The following is a 12,270-nucleotide window of genomic DNA, read 5'->3' on the forward strand; positions in this document are numbered from 1 at the left end:
AAGGATCCTATAATTCTTCCTCTATTAAAGGAGTGATAGGTGCACAAATCTACACAAATTATAATAAAATCTAAATTATAACTAACAATATATTTGATTGTCTTATATTCGTTAATAGAATATTTGGCATATTTTAACATGTTGGAAGTCTCATATCGACTAGAGATAAGGCCAATTTAAAGTATATAAGTGGGTGCAAACCTCACCTTACAAGCCAGTTTTGTGGGGTTGAGTTAAGCTTAAAGTCCACTTCTTAACATGGAATCAGAGCTATGGTTAGAGTTTATCCTAGCATTATTGGTTGTTTGTTGGGCATATTGTTCCACCCATTATCGAGCCGCTATTGGACCACCCATTAATGTCTAATCTCACGCTCGAGATGTATATACCTCGGCGTAAGGGGGGTGTGTTGGAAGTCCCACATCGACTAGAGATAAGGCCAAATTAAAGTATATAAGTGGGTGCAGACCTCACCTTACAAGCCGGTTTTGTGGGGTTGAGTTAGGCTTAAAGTTCACTTCTTAACAAATCTATTCTCTAAACGATTTTGTCTTAACATGGTTAGGATTGAAAGGATCCCTTTTAATTGGTTGCTTAGTTAAGTGGTGAGTTCTTAATTTGTTGAAGTCAAAGAATGATTGAATCCTTCTAGGCATAGAACTCGTTGAACTACTTTTAGGTGTGCTTGATTGTGGATATTAGTTTCTTAGAGTGGTTAGTGCAGAGGATGGCTAAATCCCTCTAGAAATGTAGCATTTTGAACTTATGGTGATGTGTGGAAGCTTAGGCTCTAAAGTGAATAGTTCAAAGGATGGTTGAATATCTCTGGACATGTAGCTCTACAAACTAAGACGTTGGTGTGGTATGTTTTTATGGTTTGTTATCAATAGTTATATATATATATATATATATATATATATATATATATATATATATTTATTGTAATTCTGGTTTCAACCTACAATAAACAACTGATCGTAGAAGTGTTGAGGAAAATGAAAAAACACTAAAGAGGATGGTTAATACTGGGAGATGTTCAGGGACAATCTTTTAATCTTCTTTTTTTTTAATAAAATTTATGTTTGTAAAACAATGATTTTTATTGAGATTCCCAATAACCAACAATAAAAGTTTATTTTAATTATGTAATTCATGTTAATTATAAATTTTAGGACGAAAAAAATTATGGCATTACATCTTTTGTATTAATTTTTGTTTTTGTCCTTATATTTATTTATAACATTCTAATCCACATATAATTATTTATTTAAATTTCTTTTATGTACGTTATTATACTCCTTATTTCTTCATCTAAGAGCATTCTTTAAGTTAATTATTAGCTTTATAAATATATCATAATTCAATTTTACTTTTCATTTTGTAATTTAAACATTGAGTCATAAATTCATCCATTTACATTGATTTTTTTAAGAGAAAGATAAAAAGGGATTATTTAACACATGACAAATTGATGAAAATCAAAGACTCAATCTTTTGTAACCCATTGGAGATGTGAAAGGTCAACAAGAAGTCGTCTTATGAAAATCATAAACTAATCAAATTAATTTCTAGAAGCCAATCTAGTTAAATTAAAGGCTAACAAATTTCAAGAATTAAATTCCATATATTTTGTAATCATCAAATTAGTAAAAAGTTGAATTCCTCCAATCAATTTTATTTCATTCTAATTAATTTCAAGATTAGTTTATGTAATAATGCTTTTGGTCAGTCCTCTATAAACAGAGACTTAGAAACAAAACAAAATGTACACTACACTGGGTTAGGGCAAACTGCCTCTCTTCTTTATCCTTTATTTCCTTATAATTTTGAGTTGTATTGTTTAAGACAAATTACAAGGAACCTCAACTTCATAATTAGTTTTCTTATTAATATATTTTGCATTTTCTATTTAATCTTCTAGTTTTATATTATGTAAGTTGTTTTATTCATTCATGCTCTTGGTCTAGTTTTATATTATGTAAGTACTTTATTTTATATTTATTATATCCATAATTTATTTTATTATATTTAAACACAGTTTCCATATTTAATAATACATCACTTTTATACCTACCTCATTCACCATCAACTTTAATACATTGCAATCATTATCGAATTGATATCTAATTTATTTATTTTTTTATTTTTTTAATATTACGCTCACTTTTCTGTTAACAATTTCAACGTTAGTTTTGTGTGCATTCAATTTTTCACATAATTGGATTTCAATAAATTTTCAACTTAATTTAAGTTTATAATTATTTTATCAATTTTTTTAGGTGGTCATTCAATTATTTCTAGACATAATTTTTGGTTTCTGTGAGAGCTGAGAGATTTAAAGGAAATTGGAGCGGGACATGTGTATGCACTGGATTAGACCGTCCGGTTTTGAAGTAGTATATAAATAAAAATTTCAAATTTCATCTCATTCTCTACATACACTCTTTCTCTCCAACTTTCTGATCTTCTCTTTTCTCCTCCTTCTCTCTAAAAATCTTCATCAGTTAATCAACTGTTCTTCGTTCAGGAGGAGTTTAAGTGATCCTTGAGCAGAAGGATTTCTTGTCAACCATTTAATTCAGTAATTTGAGTCAGTAAGTTTCATATTCTCTTCTTAGTGTTTCGGTTTTCTGGTGCATGCAAAGGAAATTTCGTTGCATGTGTTCATTAGCTTCTTCTTCTCAATTCTTGAAGTTCAAACAATTTTCTAAAGGTGTAAAAGCTTTTTGTTCGGTCAAGAGGTAAGGGAAGCTAGTTAATTTAATTATTTGATTGATGATGGATGAAAATTATGTTTGATGGCTTTGCATGTGTGTGAAACTGAATGATTTTGTGTTTGGTATTGTTATTGAAGACTCTTAAGTGTTGTATTCATGTTGATTGTGATTCTGCATAATTCTGATTCAGTGGCCGAGTGATATTGGGAGGAAGTGTGATAGTGAAGATGGAGAATTTGTGTTAAGTGTGAGTTTGGTCTGTATAATATAAATTGGGAGGATTAGAAGTTGGGAAAAATGAAAGAAATTGGTAAAGATTTGGTGTTGATCATAATTCTACAGTCATTCTGCATAATTATGCAGTTCGTTGAGGGTCCTTCGTTGACCGTTCGGCTTTCTTCTTGTGTTCGGTCTTAAATGAGTTCTACTTCTGTAGAGCTTTTCAGTTAATGACCGATCGGTCTTGTACTAGTATTCTGTTTTAGTTATAACGATTATTGTTAGTGAGGTGTGTGGTCTCTTAAGTAGCGATCGGTCTTAGTGGGTTGTGGGATCTCTTAAGTAGCGATCGGTCTTAGTGGATTGTGTGGTCTCTTAGTAGCGCTCGTTCTTGCACTAGTGCTCAACCTCGTACCTGCATCCGGTCTAAAATGCGTTCGGCCTAAGTTATAGGTGTTCGGCCTAAGTCATAAGCGTTCGGTCTAAACTTAGTATTTGGACTAGTAGTAGTAATCGGTCATGATGTGGTACTCAGAATCCTCTAGTTGTCAGTCATTAATAGCGCTCGGTTTTATATTCAGTTGTATTTATTATTGATCGTTCGGTCTCCAACATTCACAGGGTGTTCGGTCTTGTTATTCTATGTTGGTGATTTCTATTTGGTTTATATTCATAGTTATTCCAGTGTGTTGTTTTAATTAAACGATTCAATTGCTTTGATGGCTTATGTATGTATTATCATAATGGTGTAAAAAGGAAAAGTATGGTATGATAATTGTAATATGAATGTGAAAGAGAATTCCAAGGAGGAATGTCTCAATAATTTGGTATCAAGATGGTTGTAAAGTATGAATATGGACAACGAAATCCACAGCATTCATCCTGACATTCTAATGATTACCAAGTCTCAAGTAGAGATGGGTAAGTCATGTCATGAGAATAGCAGGAGGTCCTAGCCTATAGGGTCTTAGGTGAGTTATAACGAATTAACCCTAGGTGGCAGCTGATGATTTTCCAGTTACTACACCCCCGGGTGCACGAACTGCCCAAGCTACATATTCATACAATCCGGATGGTCAAGTCAAGTAGTCGGTCCTTGCATGAATTAATGTGTTCGGTTTTGGTCTGTTTGAGTGGTAGGTCATTGCATGAAGTTGCTTAGTTGGATGTTACATAATTATGTATTTTTTGAACTTGCCTGATAACTTAATCAATTAAATTACTCTAGCTTACCCTTCTTTTCTATCTTGTTCATGTTTCCGTTCGGTACTCTTTAATAGCAATGATCACCTCATGGGTGTGAGCAGAGGAAGGCGAGTGTTCGTTGGAGGAAGCACTGGACAACGAAGACCTAGTGGTGCAGTCTATGACCGTTCGGTCATAAAAATATAGTATGTATAGACCGTTAGATCATGTATATAGTTTTGTAGTTAGGGTAGATTTTTGTAAAGTTTAAATTTATAGTTATTTTGTGGATAATTGTAAGTTAACTTTATTTCTAGAAACTGTTCTACAATATTATGGTGTAATGAATTCTTAAACATATAGTTTGGACTATATTTTTGGGATGTTACAATTTCAATTTAATTGAACATTTTAGATTAGTATTTTCGTTCACTTTGTGGTTTCTTTCAATTTCTCGTAATCATTATAAATTCATGTAGTTTTGTTTAAAATAAAGTAAAAGTAAATATTTTTTATATTTGGTGAACTTGGTTAAAAGAAAGCTATCTGCATGTTGCATTATTATTTTTATGCCTTTTGAATTTATTTTGAAGGTAAAAATTATTGGTCAAGGAAAAATGATTTGCTAACAGTGATCACATTTTGTGATCTTGGAAAATGCCCAAGAGTATATTAGTTGAGAAAGAGTCTTAGGTTTGGTTGCGATAGAGTTGAGATCAAACCAATGAATAAGTGTCTATGTTTGGGGTGTCATAGTTTGGTACACTACAGGATGAAAGACAAAACCATTGTAAGGTCTAAGGAAGCTTTTACTAAGTAGGTGAATATCTAGATACTTTAGAATAGTATCTTGGACTAGGATATTCATTAGGAAAATTTAAGACTATTTGATACTTGTTCAACATCACTAAGATTAGATGGTGAGTATATATCTCTTTTGTGGGCCAATACATAACTAATATATTAAAAATAAATATGATTGTACCAATATTTTTAATGAGAATTACACAATTACCTAATTTATATTGAGATTTGTTATAGTTTTATTATAGGTTTAGCTAAACACTAAGCAAACTTTAGTTCCCAGTTGAGATTTAGTTTTCATGATTAAAGATTAATCGTTTGTATTACATCTTTGATTGTCCGATCAGACAATTTAGAAAAATTATTTTTCATACTTTGTTATAATGTGTACATTAAAGTTTATTCTTAACTTTGATAAAATTGTGGTTGAGCCAATTTTATGTTGTTCTTCGGATGTGTATTTGACTGTGGTTATGAGTGAGTAGTTTTATTTATGTGTTGTCCTGGGAATTAGATTTAATAGAATCATTAAGTGAATTGATCTTAGTTATATAATTGAGATCCAATAGTCTATGCTTAGGAATGTTAAAAATCTCAAGTGGATTCTTGGAAGAAATAAATGAAGCTCGAGAAAGGGATTAAATTTTATAAGAAAAGTTGACAACAAAAATAGAAGGAAAGGAATATGAATTTGAAAAGGATTTTAGTAGAATTATCATGTTTAGAGATAGAATTTCTATACCAATAGAAGAAAAGCTTAGAAAACTAATACAAGGGGGGAAGTTTATAATAGTATCTTAAGTATTCATCCAAGCGCCCCCAAAAATGTGCAAGATAAAGAAAATGTTTTGGTGGTTTGGGATGAAGAACATAGTGATGGAGTTTGTTGCATGAATCCTTAGATGTTAGAAATGGGAAATCATATCCATAAATTTGTATGACATGTTTACCAAAGAATATGTTTGATCATGATGCAATTTGGATCATTGTGGATAGATTAACAAAGTCTACTAACTTTCTATATAGATTTTAGAATAGCTTATAAAGAGCCTTGGGAATAAAAGTCAGGCTTAATTGAACTTATCACGCTTAGATTGATGGATAATCTTGTAGACTATCCAATATTTAGAGGCCTTGTTGAGAGTCTATATTTTAGAAAAGTTTGAAGGTGGGATCAATTTAAACCAATAATAGAGTTTACTTATAACAATAGTTTCCGCTTAAGCATAAGAATGACTCCATATGGGGCTATATATGGGAGAAGATGTAGAATCGTATTGTGTTGGTATGAGAATGGACATTCCTTAATTTTGAGTTTAGATATAATTCAACAAGCAACTAATAAGATTAACATGATTGGGGGAAAAAATTAAAACTTCTCAAGATAGAAAAAATATTTATTATGATAAACGAAGGAAACTCCTTGAAGTTCAAGAAAGGAATTATGTTTTCTTGAAAGTTACACCTATAATTGGAGTTGGTAGAGCTCTCAAATTTATAATACTTTCACCCGAATTTATAGGGCCTTGTCAAATCCTTAAATGGATTGGTTTTGTTACATGTCAAATTGTTTTACATCAAAGCCTTTTGAAACTTCATAATGACTTTCATGTGTCTGAATTTCATCAATATATTCATGACCCTCTTGTTAGAATCAAATGAGACAAAACTCGTTAAATGAATTATATTTAAAACTTTTGATGCAAATTGACACTATTATAATAATATTGTATTAACCAAATTATGTTTACGGCCCAGACCATACAAATGTGAATAATAATGTTTACTCTCAAGAAGTTGAAGTAGTCGATCAGAAAATATATATCTCATGTATTGAACAAATAATATAATGATTTATTTTTTAATATTCCGTTTAATCTAAAGTGTGTTCGTGCATTGACTAATGTTATTGACATAAATATTAGATATTGTTGCTAAATAACTATTACATATATGATTCATAAATTTTTCTCTAAGATAAAATTTTCTAAACGTTGGAGAGAAAATAAAATTAAAGTATTCTAAATCAAGCTCTCTCTAATTCATAGAAGGAAGAAAAAAAATTAAAGCTTCAATGAAAATATGTTGAATTTGAAGATCAAATTGAAGAAATTATTAACCAATTCCTTCAAAAGCAAAATGATGAGAAAATGTTGGAAAATGTTAATGCTAAATCAAATCAATCAGATTCAACAATTTCCAACAAATACCATTTCAAGGACTATAATGTTAAAATTGTAATAGCTATTACCTTTCAACCAAGAAAGAGCTTAAATTAGTTGCGTCAAAACTTTGACAATTTTCAACTTTCAAAACAATTTACAGTAATATTCTTCTTAATCAATTAAAAAAATTTGTATCAGAAGCCATAAGAAGTTCCAAATATATTACAAAGTGATAAAGAAATAAATTTTTAAGTAAAAAAAAAAAAAGCAAGAAACAAATTTTATACTGGTTTGATTTAGAAGAATCTACATCCGGTTTATTTCTAGCAACCTTAGGTAGAAATTGTTACTAGGATCAACCGTTTTTAGAATTATAAATTCACCTAAATAATCCTAAAACTAAGATGTAGCTAAATTCTTAAAGAAACACTTTAAGAACCACATATCTAAATATGGGTGATGTTGCACTTAATCACCACACACTACACCTTAAGAGAGGATTTACAACACAAAAAGAATGAAAATACAAGAAAAATATGAAAAAGATCACTTGATATGTAAATTTTACATATCAAACCTATGTCAAGCAAGAAGTCGTTCAAACAACTCAATCTTGGTTAAATCTGGATGAACACATGAATTCTAGTTGATTTTTCTCTAAATACAACTTTATTCTCTTTCTTTAATGATTTTAATTTGGAAACGGGTTGACTCACTAGCTCACTTAAATAATTTTTTTAAATAAAAAAATTACAAAGTTTCTATAATTCAAATCTAAACAAATTTCACTCCCAATGGGTGTTTAATTAATTTTGAAAATAAGGAATTTAAATAATTTTTTAAAACAAAAATAAATAAATATTTTTTATAAAATTAAAACTAAATTTTAATAAAATAAAATTAGGTAGGAAGGTTGGTGGGCCAACCCAGTCCACCACGGGTTCAACCCGCATGAGCCGGGTTTAAATGAGCCGGGTTGAAATCTGATTCGCATAAAAAAATACAATTTTTTTAAACTCAACCCGACTCGAACCCGTGGTGGTCCGGGTTGGCCCGTGGATTGTAACCCATTTTGACAGCTCTAATATGGATGATACTATATTAATCCTTTGCAAAAAAAAAAAGCTAAAAATTAAAATTGAAGCAAAGCAATTTAAAACTGAAGCAAAGTAGTGAGGCTCGGATTTCATATAATGTATCGGATATGAAAAGAGAACATAAGATGTCGAAATCCGATTCTTCCTTTATCGGATTTCGATATTTAATATTGTGATCGGATTTTAATATTCGATTCATTTTTTTTATGATTAGATTTTAATGTTCGATTCTTTATTCATCGGATTGACATATCCGAGTAGATTTACAACTTTTATTATAAATTTATGCACTTTTTTACGTGAGAATATGAAAAAAACACTCTCAACTCGAATGCCAACCACTACCTCCAACTGTCTCGAACCATCACTAGATGCCTCAAACACAAACAACCTTAACAAATGTATCTCAAGTCTTCGTGAAGATTGAAATATATATTCAACATTGCTTCAATCAATGTATCTCAACCATTTCGGTCAAAATATTTAATGCACAACGACCTCATTAGTTAGGAGGGCATTTGTGGAAATTAGGGGTGCAGGGTGAAACCTTTGGAAGTACGAGTGAAACGTATAAAGCCAATAAGCCCCTTATTAGAAAAGCCAACAAGGACAAAATATCCCCAAAAGCCCTATTGGCAATGTCAGCTCATGGGTATTCTTTTATGAAAAAAAAAAAAAATCTTCATTTTGAATACAAAAAAAAATACAATTAACTCCTAATTTATTATAAATTTAATTATTTTTAATTTATCAAATCATTTTTATTTTATCAAAGAACTGTGTACAAAGAATCACCTCATACAATTCCAAATCTAAAAATCAATACACATAATATTTTACATTATTTAATATTACCATTCTTTATTATTTTTTCTTTCTAAAAATATAATAATTTTCTCTTTTATGATTATTTCACCTTTATAATATATCTCAAATAAATATAAATATATATAACTTTACTTCTCCAAAGGTAAGAAAAAAATAAACGTTAGTTAAAAAATCAACGAGAACAAAAGTTCACAATTTTTTTTTACATTTCTCTTACATTTAGTATAAAAATGCACTTTATAAACTGACGCTAATTATAATATATAGAATTAATTTTGTGTTGGTGGCAATTTAATTACCTAAAATAAAATTGAAAATCAAATATATTAACATCAACATAAAAATTTAATTAAAATATATATTCATCAATATAAAACGTTAAATCAAAATAAATAATTTAATTAACTTGAATAAATATTAAAAATAAATAGTTAGTGTTAGTTTAAACATTAATTAAAATAAATATGGAAAATAAATAGAGTTAGTAAGTAGAGATTACAAAGTCTATATTAAGATAAGATTATAAATCTCAAATATAAAGACTGATATCCTTTTTTACTGTTTTTTTCTCTTATAAAAATAACATATAAAATGACTATTTTATAATTAATTGTTCATCAAATATGTTTGATCACAATATAAGATAAAAAAATTATATTTTATAACAACATTTATTAAAATAAGACAATTATTCTTAATATACCTGTTAATAAAACATATATTCAACCAAAAGATAACGTTAGTTTGTTTTCTTTTTCGTTTCACCTTTTTACAATAGTATCAAATTAACATTATCATATCCGTTTTCCCTTTTAAAATGTTTATCTTAAAAAATTGAAGAAGAATAGAAATATATATATATATATATATGTATATATATATATATACATATATATGTATATATATATATACATATATATGTATATATATATATATATACATATATATGTATATATATATATATATATAAGTGCTTAATAAGTTTTGAACTCTATCTTCAAAAAATTGACTTTGATGTATAATAGTTTATAACTTAATTTATATTAATAAATAAATTATAGTTAGTATTAAATTATGTATTATATATTTTATTTAATAACATAATAATAAATATGATAGAAAAATATTAAAAATTATAATTTATTAGACAATCTAATAAAATATAAAATTTTATATATGTACATAAATGATATTGTTTCTAAAAGTTAATTAAAATCTTGTAGTAGGGTCAAACTCACTTTAATTTTGACATAACCCACTTGAGAGGGCTTTCGGGATTCAGTTTTTTTTTACCCCCACTTAAGAGGGGCCTCCTAAAAGAGGATATTTTTTTCAAAAATGGGTTAGGGTTGACACATAGGCCATGGGTCAATTTGACACCTCTAAGCTAAGAAAGTTTGTACTAAATAGGTAAATATATGAGTAATTCACAATGACACGCTAGACTAGGATATTCATAGGCCAAACTTGGGATTATCTGATACCTTCGTAGCGTCATCAATGTGAGGTAGTGAGGGTATATCTTTTATGTGGGCTGATAAATGGTTGATATTCTCAAGAAATAAATAGTTATAATTGTATCAATATGTTTATTAATATGTTTATTGAGAAATACTTAACTACCTAACTTCCCAACATAACTTTTGATGTTCATAGTAGATCATTAAAAGTGAAATATGTATCCATATGTGTAATAAAATGAGATCGAGTAAGATGATTGTAGGTAATCCTAGGACTCTATCTTTTGTATTGTTTGTTGAGTTTGTTGGGATTGATATTTAAGGTTAACAAATAACATACTAATTTTCATATGTACTTTTATAAGTAAAAGGAAATAATGATAAGTTTTGGTCAATTTAATCAAAACTAGGTAGAGTGTATTAGGAAAAGCAAGGTGATCACATAAAAGATCAAAATCTAAAAAAAAAATTGAAGCTTGGAGGATTCTATGCAAAGCTTATCTAATGTTACATAAAGCACTAAGTGATGCAAAGTTCAAATGACCCTATGCATAAGTTGTTCTAGAATGTAAGTGACTAGATGAATTGCAAGCTAAAATGAAGACTAAATGCTACACAAAGTCTAGAAGACATCAATATGATAAGTAGATGTAGTGTACATATGGAATCATAAGAACAAATTTGGATTGTTTAGTTTTATATTTGTTATCATTGTTGACTCACATCTCAAAATGATTCTAACTAAATGAACTAAATTTTTTAGTTTGTATGTTCATTTTGATAATGCTGGTACTATGAAGAGTTGTAATAAAGATATCCTACACATAATATATTGACTACTACAACAAAATATGTTACCCAAAAGACAATATACTTTGACAAAGCATTGTGACAAGGATGTTATGTAATTTTACATGAATTTATTATTGTGCAAACAACATTTTTATATATGAAGTTTTCAATTTTGCCACACACATACTTGTGGAAAGGTAGTTATTGGCAAGACGTTGTAAAACTCCTTATAAGAAATGTTCATGGCTTTGTTTGTAGACTATGTTGAAGGAGAGAAAGGACATTACCATGCATTTACTATTATTTAATAGTTTTCACCCACTTGCTTTATTTACACTATAAAACGATATGTTTACTTTATTGCACTTAATAACAACTATCTTTCTCTTTTTTCATGGGAATGAATGAAGAAAATCATTTAAAAAAATAACAATAAGTGATAGTTATAGGTTTTCATATTAATTTACCAACATCAATAACAATAAAAACTACCTAAATTAGCTATACTTTTGACTTTTATATAAGGTAACTAAACACTTCAAAATAATTATTACAAGTGTTAAATTAAAATTTTGCGAGATAAATTTATCTTATAATACCAAATAAAAAAATGTTAATTAGCATCCCTTATAAAGAACTTTTTTACAAACCATCCCGCCATCACTTCAATTATCCTTATCACTAAAAGTAAACCTATGCAATTGTAAGTAGAAAAGGTAATTAAGTAATAAAGATTGGTTAAAAATGAAAGAGGAGAGGGAAGAGAGGTGGCGGGAAGAGAGGAGTGAAGTTTATTTTAGGAAAGAAAATAGAAAAAATAAAAAAGAATGAATAATTTCAAATTATAAAAAAAAAAAAAATTAAACTTTCCATGATAACAAACACTTTAAGATACTCTAATGTAGTTAAACTCCTAACTCAAGTTAAGATACTGCTTTACTAACATTCCTAATGTCACATTCATTATCTAATTTTTTATGATAACATGTCTCTTAAAGTCAGT

The sequence above is a fragment of the Vigna umbellata genome, chromosome 5 (genome assembly GCF_029865625.1).
Source record: "Vigna umbellata cultivar VRB3 chromosome 5, Vumbellata_1.0, whole genome shotgun sequence".
NCBI lineage: Eukaryota > Viridiplantae > Streptophyta > Magnoliopsida > Fabales > Fabaceae > Vigna > Vigna umbellata.